Source organism: Lissotriton vulgaris, chromosome 6 (assembly GCF_964263255.1).
Source record: "Lissotriton vulgaris chromosome 6, aLisVul1.2, whole genome shotgun sequence".
NCBI classification, from domain to species: Eukaryota; Metazoa; Chordata; class Amphibia; order Caudata; family Salamandridae; genus Lissotriton; species Lissotriton vulgaris.
The window spans coordinates 1,330,129,363-1,330,142,105 of NC_141694.1; the positions used below are offsets into that span (position 1 = coordinate 1,330,129,363).

At 44.0% G+C, this 12,743-nt stretch overlaps 1 protein-coding gene and 1 pseudogene across 2 annotated transcripts in view; both read left to right on the top strand.

The window, feature by feature from the left end:
• Positions 1-12,743, top strand: part of TEX12 (testis expressed 12) — a 480,939-nt gene that overhangs the window by 50,177 nt on the left and 418,019 nt on the right. The window lies entirely within an intron of this gene.
• On the top strand, positions 1,758-6,398 carry LOC147708846 (E3 SUMO-protein ligase KIAA1586-like; annotated as a pseudogene).

Genomic DNA, 12,743 nt, shown 5'->3' on the forward strand with positions numbered 1-12,743 from the left:
GGATGTAGATACGGCTGACACACTGCGATGGGCGTGGCGCGAGCTCAGGTGCCGGGCTCGCCTCCCACTGCTCTACGCTCCATCCATGCCGCTGCAACACAACCCGTTGCTGCCGTGTTTAGAAAGTGGAGGGGGAGTGGTGGAGATTGGAGGTGCACAATTACTAACATTTGCTGACCTATACCCTGATAATACCTTCAGGCCCCCACCTGAAGAAGTAGAAGACCGGGAAGTGCCCTTTATGGAGAGGTTTACCTATCACCAATTGAAAACAGCATGCCAGGCGCTATGTGAGGGATTTCCTCGCCACCCCCCGACGCTGCACGCCCTGGAGAACATTTTGGCACGCGCTTCCCCGCGGAAACTGGTGACACGCCTGTACACCGCTATGCTGACTCAGGCCCCGATTATAACACCCGAGTCCCTACGACTGTGGAACAGGGAGCTGGATCCCCACCTATCAGAAGAGCAATGGGATTTTTGCTGCAAGCAGTTGCTGGAATTATCTCCAAACTATAAACTGCACCTGATTCACTTTAAATTCTTACACCGATACTACAGGACCCCTGTTGGCCTTCATAGAATGCACCTACGAGACAATGCAGGATGCTGGAGGTGTGGTTTTGAGCCAGCTACCTTATTGCACATGGCCTGGGACTGTCCCAGACTGGCTGACTACTGGGGAGATGTTTATGAGGCAGTAAGTCAGATAATAGGGAACACTGATGCCCCCTCCCCAGCATCTGGCCTCCTAGGACTAGTGCAAGACACTGAGCCCAAATCACGTAAGCTACATGCTCTCTTGCTGTTTTTCGCCAGGAGACAAATAGCCCTTAGGTGGGGAAGGAGAAGGGTACCTAAATTTGATGCATTGCTGACAGATGTAACATATGACCATATTCAATTGGGCATCTACTGGGAGCTAATGCCACCGCCTCGCGACCTAAAGATATTTGGGAACCATTCTTGCAGTGGTCCCGAGCCAGAGCAACCTCCCCTGCTGCGGACGCGTGAAGGGACCTCCCTCACTGTGTATATATATATATATATATATATATATATATATATATATATATATGGATTCCAACCGGAAGGCTAGTGCAACGCCTTTTGCACCAAACCCAGTGCGCAGACACAGCTGATTAAATCCAAGCCAGACTTTCTTCGGATATAACTCCTTTATTTCATAAGGTGCAGAGGTGCAACACACTGCCAAACAGACGCGTTTCGGGCGTGAACGCCCTTGCTCACTGTCAGCGGGTTAACGGTACAACATCAAGTTAAATACATCACTTAATTACAACAGTGCGCGCCAATTATATATATAATATATATAATCCCCTACCAGATTTATATTAGCCTCCACTTTGCACTGGTATATGTATGATGGTTATACACGTTTGAACGGCTTTAAACAGTAGAAAAGTAAAACTGATAGAAACGTGATAGAAGTTGGATGACTCATGCTCTCCTTGTTATAGATGTAATGTATATTACTGTGTGAAGCTCTATCTGTACCCATGACAAATTAATATCTGCGCCATGTATCTATGACATTACATGGTGATTGTAAGGTACATACGTGTATAGAACCAGGACATGAATTAGTATGTTTCTGGTTTTTTGAGCTGTTGGATTTGTAGTTCTTTATTGCTCAAGGCTCATGTGTACTGAAAAATATGTATATTGATAACAGCATAAGTTGTGTACATGTCTTTATTTTTTGTAAAATAAATAAATGTGTTTTTTTTTTTACCATGGCTACTAGTAGCTTATCTGCTTCTTCTCTGAAGCGCAAGTCTATGCAGTCTTCAATGTTTGACTTCCTACTGTCACTGAAGCGCCAGCATGTTACAGGGGAGTCTTGTCCAGTGCAACCAACTAGTGATGAGGCTAGTAAAACTAGCAAGAGTCTGCCAAGGACAGTCCACCTCTACAAAGACTTCAATGCTTGCCAGAGAAAGAAACCGTCTGTTAGAACTGGGGGTCTCTAGTTGGCAGAGGTAGGTACCACTGTCCAAATAGGGACTCTTGATTCTAGTCCGGGTAAAGAGGAAACCCTCTGCGATAACCCCTGCTCACCCTGTAGGTAGCTTGGCACGAGCAGTCATGGCTAATCAGAAGGCAATGTGTAAAGTATTTGTACCAACACTCACAGTAACACAGTGAAAACACCACAAACTGACTCCACAACAGTTTAGAAAAATAAAGGTATTTAGTCTAAATTACACAAGACCAAAACGACAAAAATCCAACATACACAGTTCAAGAATATGGTTTCAAAAGAGTTCTTAAGGTTGCAATAAAAGTTCTTTAGGTTGCGTTAAAATAATTCACAGTTGCGTGAAAAGTTCACAGTTGCGTCACGTTTCAGACACATTACCTTTAGTTGCGAAAAAGTTCCAAAAGCAGAAGCTGGTGCGGTGGAAAACAAGCGATGCGTTGCTCCTGAGACCCTGGGGAGGCGTTTGCGACAGCCCCGCTGCAGCAGCGGACGTGTTGCGACGAATCCGGTCTGTATGTGGAGGAAGGCCACTTGTATGGATTCCGGTGCGTAGGTTCCATAGGAAGTTTGTTCTCACAAAGGCACGATGCGACGATCTCTGGAGTTGCGACGATGCGCAAACCAGCGTTGATCTCTCTCGCAGCTCCTCGATGCGATGGCTTCGCCGATGACTCTCGCAGTGACGTGATGCGGTCCGCAAGCAGACGGTGCGGCGATCTCACCCAGCGACGACCGGCTCTGCGCCGACACTTGCAGCGATGTTAGACTTCTCGCACCGATCGGGTGCGTCCCGCAAACGAAGGATGCAACAGCTCTGACAGCGGCAACAGGCGCTGCGACGATCTCGACCTTCGTAGCGACGGGAATTTCCTTGCACTGTCGGGGATGCGCTCCGCAGCGATCAATGCGATAACTTTTCTGTAGCAAAGTTATTTAAATCTTGATTTCCAGCTTCCCAGCACAGGTACAACTTTCAGAGGCACCACACATGGGCCACGCACTCCAGGAAGGACAGAACTCTCTTAGTAGAGCTCAGGGGAAGCTGGGGGTGAAGTCCTTTTATTCCTGGGACTCCAGAACAGGGAGCCAGCTCTTCTTCTGGCCCTTGGAGATTCCTTCAAGCAAGGGGACACAGCACAAAGCAAAAGTCCTTCCCCTCTCCTTGGCAACAAAGCTACTGCAGGTCAGCCCTGGCAACACATCAGGGCAGTCTTCCTTCTTCAGTCTTCCAACTTGATCCTTGGCAGAGGTTCCTTCTTGATTCCAGGATGATCTAATTTTCTGTTGTCAGGGGTCCTGTACTTATACCCCTAAAAGTCTTTATTCTCTTTGAGCAAGTGGGCCCTGAGCCCTGTCTGAACCAGTTCTGGCTGTTTCTTGAGCCCTTTGTTTTCCTGGCTTCGCCTTTCCTATCAGGGTGAGGGGCAGGGTCGTCAGCCGCCCAGCAGGAGGTGGAGCCGGCATTGTGGAAGGCAGGCACAGCCCTATTCAGGCCCAGGTGCTATCTCCTCCCACCACTCAAGTTGAAAATGCAGTCATTCAGCCTAGGGCTGACTCTGCCAGCCGCCTGGGGAATCCCCAGCCCCTGTCACTCTCAACCCAGACATTCAATACACAAAGAGGCCAAGGCACACAGAAGGGTCAGACAAGAGAACAGCAACTTTCTAAAAGTGCTGTTCTCAAACACAGGATTTAAAAACAACCTTTCCTAAAAGATGTGTTATTAAATTCTGAGTTCAGGGATACTAGACTCTTTTGTCCTATCTTGTTCCTATGGGAAGAAGTGCTGGTAGCCACTGTAGCCAGCATCCCCCATGTTAACCTATGGAGCAAGATAGCCTTACATTAGTGAAAACCAAAAAAGGCTGAAATTCACTTCCAGAGCATGTCACCTGCACCAGTACATGCTCTACCTTTCACATACACTGCACCCTGCCCAGGGGTGTACCTTGGGCCTTCCATAGGGGTGACAAATGTGCACAAAAAGGGAAGAGTTAGGCCTGGTCAGTGGGGGCACTGACCAGGAGGACATAGCAGTTCACAGACTGCACACAGGTACTGCTGTGGCAGGCCTGAGACACCATTTTAGGGCAACTCATGTGGGTGGCACAATCCGTGCTGCAGGCCCACTAGTAGCATTTGTCATCACCAGCCATGGCACACCCAGTGCACTTTACTAGGGACTTCTTGGTGATACAAGTATGCCAATCAGGTATATCCAATCACAATAACAAGTTACACAGAGAGCATATGCACTTTAGCACTGATCAGCAGTGGTAAAGTGCTCAGAGTCCTATTGCCAACAGCCACGGGTCAGGAAAAATAATGGAGGAAAAAGCAAGAAGTTTGGGGATGACCCTGCAAGAAGGGCCAGTTCCAACACCGTCAAAATCCCTGACTGCTGGAACACTAAACAGTGGTATTACTTTCAAGAGGAATATAAATGGTTGTATCTTAAGTCAGGCATTATTGGATGTTCTTCCTGCAAACAGGCTCAATCAACAGGTCTTTCAGTGCACAATAACACCCAGAGCATGCGCATAAGTAAAGAGTGGGCAGACAGTGAGGTTGGTCCTTCCGGGACGGAAAAGCTTCCAGGCAGAAACAGCTCAGGAAGAAGATTAAGAAGCATAAGGTGAGCGCTGGTCACCTGGCAGCTGAAGACATTCTTATAGCTCAGCAGGAAAATACATTGGTGGTGACAGTACACAAATGTAATACAAAACATATGTAGAGCACATGCAGGGTATTTGACACTGCCTACTACTTGGCAAAAAAAGATCGCCCTTTCACTGACCACCCTGATCTAATTCGCCTTCAGGCAAAGAATGGCAGTGCAATGGGCCGTGTTTTGCACAGCAATGTGACTGCAACTGAAATAATAAAACACATTGCACTGGAAATGCAACACAGATTGGTCGGTTATATCAGACAACACAAACCAAAGATCACAGTATTAATTGATGAAAGCACTTCTATTAGCAATGTTTCTACCTTAATCATTTACCTTCGTGGCATTTTTGGAAATGAAAGTACCCCAGTGACCATCTATTTCGGCCTAATGGAGCTGGCAGAAACAAATGCCCTTGGCGTAAAGACAGCTCTCCTAAGCTACTTTGAAAGTGTTGGACTCACAAAAAATCTGCTACATTATATATTGATTGCAGTATGTTCAGATGGAGCAGCAGTAATGTTTGGTAAAAAAGGAGGAGTAGTAGCATTGCTGAAATCAGAATTTCCAAATCTTGTACTGACATGGCACAGACTAGAACTTGCTGTGGCAGATACAGTTGATGAGGTTGCGGGGGTCAATCACTTCAAGAAATTCAGGGACTCATTGTATGCCACCTACAGCATGTGACCAAAAAAACAGAGAAAGCTACATCTGCCCGACATCAAGCTAAGTGTACAGCTTCAGAAGATAGGAAAAATGCTTGATACTAGATGGGCAGCATCCAGTTACAGATCCGTGAAAGCTGTTTGAAACTACTTCCCTGCCTTGTGCAAACATTTTGAGAATGCTTCTAAAGACCCATCCAGACCCATAAGAGACCGGAGTAAGTATGAAGGTCTCTTTAAGAAGCTTACATCCTATTCTTTTATCAGAGATTTGGGGGTAATGTGTGATGCTCTTTAAGAGCTCAAAGACTTATTACTCTCCTTACAGAGGAGGGACATTACAATTGTTAATGCCCACAGACTTTTGGTTAGTCAAGTACATATATTTAGAGCAATGAAGGACTCACCAGGGGAGTTTGCTTCGGCGGCTCAGAGAGCAGTTGACGAGGGCAAATTCAAGAATGTTCCTCTTTTCCATGGTACAACTAACTCTGTTGCCCTTAATCCAAATCAGTTTTACCAAAGTCTGTCTGTAAATATCAATAAATGATGTGCCCCGGATTCTGAGAAATAATGTATAGCCAGCTTCAGTGTGTTAGATGCAGGAGCTTGCCTTCTGGTGATGATGAATGCATTCTTTATGGTGAAACAGTGATCCAGAAACTGTGTTTAGAGTTTCATCTGCCAGCAAGAGATACTATCCAAGCTTTTAGACTTTTCAAAGATTTCGGTGGCAAGAAAACCCCTGAAGCATTAATAAAAGTTAGTAGTTTGCATGGAAACCCTGCCAGCAAGTAATGTGGATTGCAAGAGAGGTTTCAGCGCAATGCACTTAATTGCTAGTCCAACAAGGGCCTCTCTTCTTGTAGAGACCATTTCTTCATGCATATGGGTAAAACTCAATGGTCCTCCATTTTAAACATTTGATGCAAAGCTGTATGTAAAGAGTTGGCTGGCAAAAGGTAGAAGGTCTGCTGAAGAAAATTGTTGTGAGAAACCCCAGCAAAATAGACACAGTGAATATCTTCAAGGGTTTTGGGAAATCCTGCAATAGATTTCTAAGTAATGTAAATACTTTGTAAATTTGTTTAAAGTGTTTGGCATTTTATGGCTTATACTTAATATACTTTTTGCCTATTTTATTATCCTTTGCTGGATGCGACTTCATGATTTACTTAAGCACACAATGCTAGTTATCTTGATTTAGACCAAGCCCCTACTCGGATAGGCCACACCCCTTTAAGAAATTTGCCACATCCCTTTTAGAGCACCCCCAGTTTCCCCCCCCCCCACTTAAAGCCCTGACTGCAGACCATCATGTCACTCTACACCAGGACATGGGTAAGGGTCAAGCTCTCTGGAGATTAAGCAACAACAAAAATCACCACCAGACGAGGGTTAAAATGGGACTGTTTGCTTTTCCTAATCTTGTTTAATGTATACACAGCTGACCTGGGCGGGGCACTGTCCGAAACAGCTTAGCTACCTAGCTAAAATTCACCTCCTGCAATATGCATTTAGACCATAAAATAAACCATACAAGAGTCGGCCTCCAGAAGGCACGAACGCACTGAACATATATAACATAAAGAATAGACTTATAGCTAATGCTAACAAAACCAAAATTGTGATTTTTGGGCGTTTTCCGGAAAAAAGGGTCATGAAATGGAGACTGGGTCTCAGAGTCTCTCGACTGTGTACTGAACTATCGCTGTCTTAGAGCTTGGCTTTGTGAAACTGGAAAACCCACTCTACATTTACAAAAAATGAAGACTAAAGGAAGATGGTTATACAATCCTTCCGCAAATTAAGTAATATCCTGGACAGCCCAATGACAACAGCTATTAGGAGGGTGATCAGGGCAAAACTCCTCCCCTCTGTCAACGAGCACAACCAGCGTTCCCAGGGATGCTGGCAGCCGCACTCGAGACGCTCCAATGCATGGGGTTGAAGAAAGTGTTCCAACTGCCCTCCTACATGAGAAACACTTTTATTAGACTTGAATGTGACCCGGTTAATCAAAAGCTCGAGTTCCTGGCCGCTTTGGCGAAATACTTCTATCAGACAATTGCAGCACCCGAGAATACCATGAAGTCAGTCATAAAAACATTTTTTACAAGGAGAGCTCCTGGTGTACTAATCTTAACGTTGTGAACGAGACACTGCTGCTGGCAGTGGAGAATTGGGCTACAAACTTCACTAACTACACAGCCATCCAAAATGTGATAAAGAAGCAATTGCATCTCTATTCACGTGTAATGGACATTAAAGCTCTAAAAGCAAGGGACTTACACAACTCCCTAATGACACCTCAAATAAATCAGTCCGGCAAACCACATCTTCATCAGGAACTGGGCAAACGCAATCTGAACCAAATACTATGGGCAAGACTAGTGTGTCTTTCAATAAGAGAACTGAACCTGGGCTGAAAAACAATTTAAAACAGTACATGCTGCAGGCTGTGCGACTACAGCAGGGATTCGCTGGCCCACATATGTTTGCTGCACTGTTTGTAACCTGCCCGCCTCACCCTCTTGAGGCCAATTTTATTACATAATGGCACTCAATTGGTTAAAAAGGCTCAAAATCTCATATTTACCTTGGAAACTTTTATATCCAGCATGGCTTCTGTTAAAGGGCAAGGGGCAAGAATTAAAACACAGTCCGACCCGCCTGTCTCTGCCCCGTTCAATTCAATTTAATTCAAAGGATCTTTATTCGATGATTAAAAATCACCATAAAAGCACATACATAGTTACATGATAAAAAGTCATTAAACATTTTCAAGATCCTGATACAAAAATATTAATGTTAACAGTTGGCACTAGCGAAGAGAAATACAACACTTTAAAAAAAGATAAAATCAGGAACACATCATTCATCTCCCCTAGTTAGCCTTAAACGAACCGCTACCTTGATAAAATTCATTATACAACACAGTGTAAAAGGGTCCGATGCTTTTTGTAAAAATACTAATGCCTCCCTGGCATGTACCAGTTTAGCTTGCTTTAAAACTTTTACAAGAAATCTGCGCCTGGGCATTGTGAAAAAAGGGCAGAGTAAAACAAGGTGAAGGGAATCCTGCGGAGACCTATTGTCGCAGCCGTAGGATCCCTTCTGTTCAATTGATGTTGCGAACCCTGCTGGTGATGCCAACATAAATGGGAGTAGGTTCAGCCTAAAACGGCACATCAAGAATCTGTCCTGTGCATTGTGCATAAGGTACAAATATGGCTCCATTCCCTCAACGCTCTTCACCAGGTTATGGGCCCTCACTGTCTTTTTAAGCCCTTCAGCCTCAGCTCTACGTTGACTTTTCAGCTCTAGGAAGATTTTCTTTACTTGCATCTTGTGCTGGGCTACAATTGTTGTAGGGTTGGTGAAGAGATTCCCAAAGCCTAGCTCCTCTAGGGTGTTCTTTACATAATTGAGCCAGGGAATTCGCATACATTTGTCCCTCTCTAAACAATCCGACAAAATTTCTCTGCTTAGAGACGCATCAGGATTAACCCAGATTTTTAACTAGGCCACAATTGGCCTGAGTTTTACCAAATCATCTAGGTGTGGCCTCCCTAGTTCCCTGTGTACTATGGCGCCAGCGGTACTTGGGGGTACCCTCAGGATGGATTTTAGGTATTTGTTTTCCTCCCGTTCGATTCTTGTGGTGTTGACAAAGCCCCATACTTCTGCCCCATAAATTACTTTAGAGCATGATATGGAGCTATGCAGGTTCATCACCTGTTCCGGGCTCCATCTACCTAACCTCCTGCCATAGCTTGCTATTGCCCCATTAGAAGCGATCATTTTACTGCAGCGCTCCTCCACCAGGGAATTAAACTGTAAGGCACCATTGAAAGCTACACCTAGATAAGGAAACGTTTTGACCTCTTCTACTATGTGCCTTCCTATTGTGTAAGTGAATTTAGAAGGAGGTTTTTTACCAGCCAGGAGCACATAGGATTTGTCCAGGTTAACAGAGAGATCTAGGGCACCCATGAACTTAACAAATCCGTCAATCAAGATTTGTAAGCTCCTGGGTGTGTGTGCAATCAGGACCGCGTCATCTGCGTAAAGCAGAACAGGAATATGACGCGACCCCACCCTTGGGCAATCTGCCTTTAAACCTAACAGATACTGCTCCAGATTGTTAATATAAAGGGAGAACAAAAAAGGGGTGAGAATGCAGCCTTGCCGGACTCCACTCATGCAGGGAAAGGAGTCGGTCAGCCCCCCTCCCTGTTAAATCGAACCCTAGCCGTGGTGTCACTATGCAGTTCCCTAAGTATGTTGATTAGGCCACTCTCTATCCCAATACGAAACATCATGTCCCACAATTTCTCCCTGTTGACGTGATCAAATGCCGCTGCCAAGTCCATGAATCCCATATAAATCGATTCATTACTGGCCATGGTGTATTTGGCAGTCAGCATGTAAAGGTTCAGGCATTGATCACTGGTGGACCTCCCTGTCCTAAATCCATATTGAGTGTCCGAGAAGATATTATTTTCTTCGGTCCACTCGGACAGTCTGTTGAGGATCGCCCTACCTAGGAGTTTAGCCGATACATCAATCAGGGAGATAGGACGATAGCACTTGGGGTCGTCCCTATTGCCCTTCCTAAAAATCGGCACTATTATAGCTTTGGACCAGGACGGTGGCAGACCACAGGTGATGGCAGTGTTTATAACCCTGGTCATTAAGGGGGCCCAGAGTTCTATGTTACTCAGAAACAGGTCGAGGGGGATTCCGTCAGGGCCGGTGGCTTTGTTTTTGGTCAGCCCCTCTATCCCAGCAGTGATCTCCTTGATAGTGAATACGACCGTTGAAGCCTGAGTTGGGATTTCAGGTGACTCTACGGGACTGCCAGGCTCATGATTATACAGACCCCTGTAGTGAGTGACCCACTGTTCTGGGAGGATATTCGACCCTATCTCAGGGGTGTCGTTTTCCTGGAAAGTGGGTTTGTTGATGATTCTCCAGAAACCCGCTAAATCCTTTCTTTCCCCTGCTTCTCTTAGGTCTGCCCACGCTTCTCCCTGCAGAGCGAGTTTCCTCCTCTTGGTCTCTTTCTTATATTTCTCCCTACATGCCTTGATTTTGTGGTGGTCCCTTGGTTTAAGTTTAAGGCAGCTTTTAAGATTGCAGATTAGTTAAACATAGCTTTGGGCTCACTATATATTCTTTGTTCTCTCCATAGAGACCCCCGACGAAGGGTCCATTTGTACCCGAAATGCATTGGGTGAATGTGAAATGTTGAAAAAATGGTACTTGCCAATATTTGAAAAAATGAATTTAATGAGAATTTAATGAGAAATTATCATTAAAAATTACATAAAAAGATGATACAAAAGGAAAAACGTATTTAGGATTCTTTATTTAACTATGATGAAGTGAAGAAGAGGACTGATATTGGTCCATGAAAGAGTGTGCACACCTTAACTAGAGAGTAGCACCCCTGCTCTCATCTATCCCAATTGACATTATAGTGTTCCTAGACAAAACACTCAATAAAGGAGTCGCACAAAATTAAGAAATCATATGAAGTTTGATCGAAATTACAATAATAACAAGCGTGCAACTGTTGGCTAAAACAAGATTTATTCTGAGTGTCTACCCCCCACAGTTAGCACCAACCCAAAAAACATGATGAATTTGGAGGACATTGCTCAAATCACAACTAATAAGGCAGAGACCTTAGCTTATACATCAGAAGAGGCGGAACAAATCTATGGATTGATAAAAGAAACAAGAGCCTTCAGCCCACAATTAAACACAGCAAATCAGTTACTCAAACAACTTGAATATATGAGCAAACGAGAAATCAGCAAACGGCTACACACCACTACATTAATACACTATCATCGAAATAAACGTATACCGAGAGGTTTAAGAATAGCACTGAAACCGATGCTATGCAGGAACAACAAATCCTTTCTCAATAAGTGGTATCAAATTCTTAACAAATGCAGCTTAGATCTGATCTTATTGATAGTGGAGGAACTATCCAAGGAATTAAAAGAAGTTGAAATAGAATTGGAAAATATCAAAAGTGAACTCAATAAACATGATGATTTAGCTACAGTTCTTGAAGATATTAACAAGAAACTTGAGAAATATGCTAAGGAAATAGAAGACAGAAAAGTCAAGAAATACAAAAGAGACACAGTAGATTATAAACTGGAAGAAGTTTACAGTTGGGCGGAGGTTTATAATCAGAGAAAATGGCAAAAACCACCCAGTAATATCACTTCCTCTCAGGAGAGTGTTGTGTCAGAGTCCGACACAACCCAAAATAGAAGACCTATAGAAAAAACATCACAATCAGGACAAAAAGTTCAAACGGATAAGGCTTTTGTAGACATAAGCCCAGCAGCCAACAATGCACCAACAACATCCGCAATCCCAGAATCTTCAAAACCAGGAGGGGAAAAAGAAAAAGTAAAGGAATCAGAAGCGGAACGCGAACTGAGATCCAAGAAAAAGAAAATGAACTTGTCATAAATATCTCAGACAGGTCATTGTCTAAGGCCCAACTGAACGTATTGAACAAAGGAATTTCATTTGTCCCAGTGTATAAATCTAACCCTGAAGAGACTAAAATAGCCTTGTTTAAATTCTTTCGTACTCTGAGGTTAAAGAATTTTTTCAACACTCTTCCGCCAACAGACAACGAGACAAGTACGAGCAAAGAATTCAAAGTGAAAAGCACATTCTGTGCCCCGATATCACATAAAACGATCGATGCATATGAGCGAGTTGTCAACACAGAAATCAAGAACATTAACTACAAGAGTGGCAATAAGAGCAATTTCTCGAAGGAGGAATGGAACATGTTGAATACTTTGAAAGATATGACCGACATAACCATCCAAAAAGCGGATAAAGGGGGAGCCCTGGTAGTAATGAACTCGACTTTTTATAAAGAAAGCGTGAAACAACATCTACTAGACACGAACATCTACCAGAAACTTGAACAAGATCCCACGGAAACTTTTGCAATTACACTCAAAGAGATATTAGATAAAGCTCTCGAGATGAAATGGATTACAAACAAAACCTATCAATTTTTGAACATAAAATACCCGAGGAGACCACAATTCTACATGTTGCCCAAGGTGCACAAGCACCTAACAAACCCGCCGTTCAGGCCCATAGTATCAGCATGCGGATCTTTGTCCGAACCTATCGGCCAATATTTAGACTGGTTTTTACAACCGCTTGTCCAAAACTGGTGCACCCATATAAAAGACACTACTGCATTTTTGAAGGTCCTACAGGAAATTGAGATTCCAGAGAATGAAGAAATCTGGCTAAGTTCAATCGATGTCACTGCACTATACACTTCGATCCCCCACACTGAGGGACTTGAAGCAATGGAGTGGTGCCTACTAAAGAATGA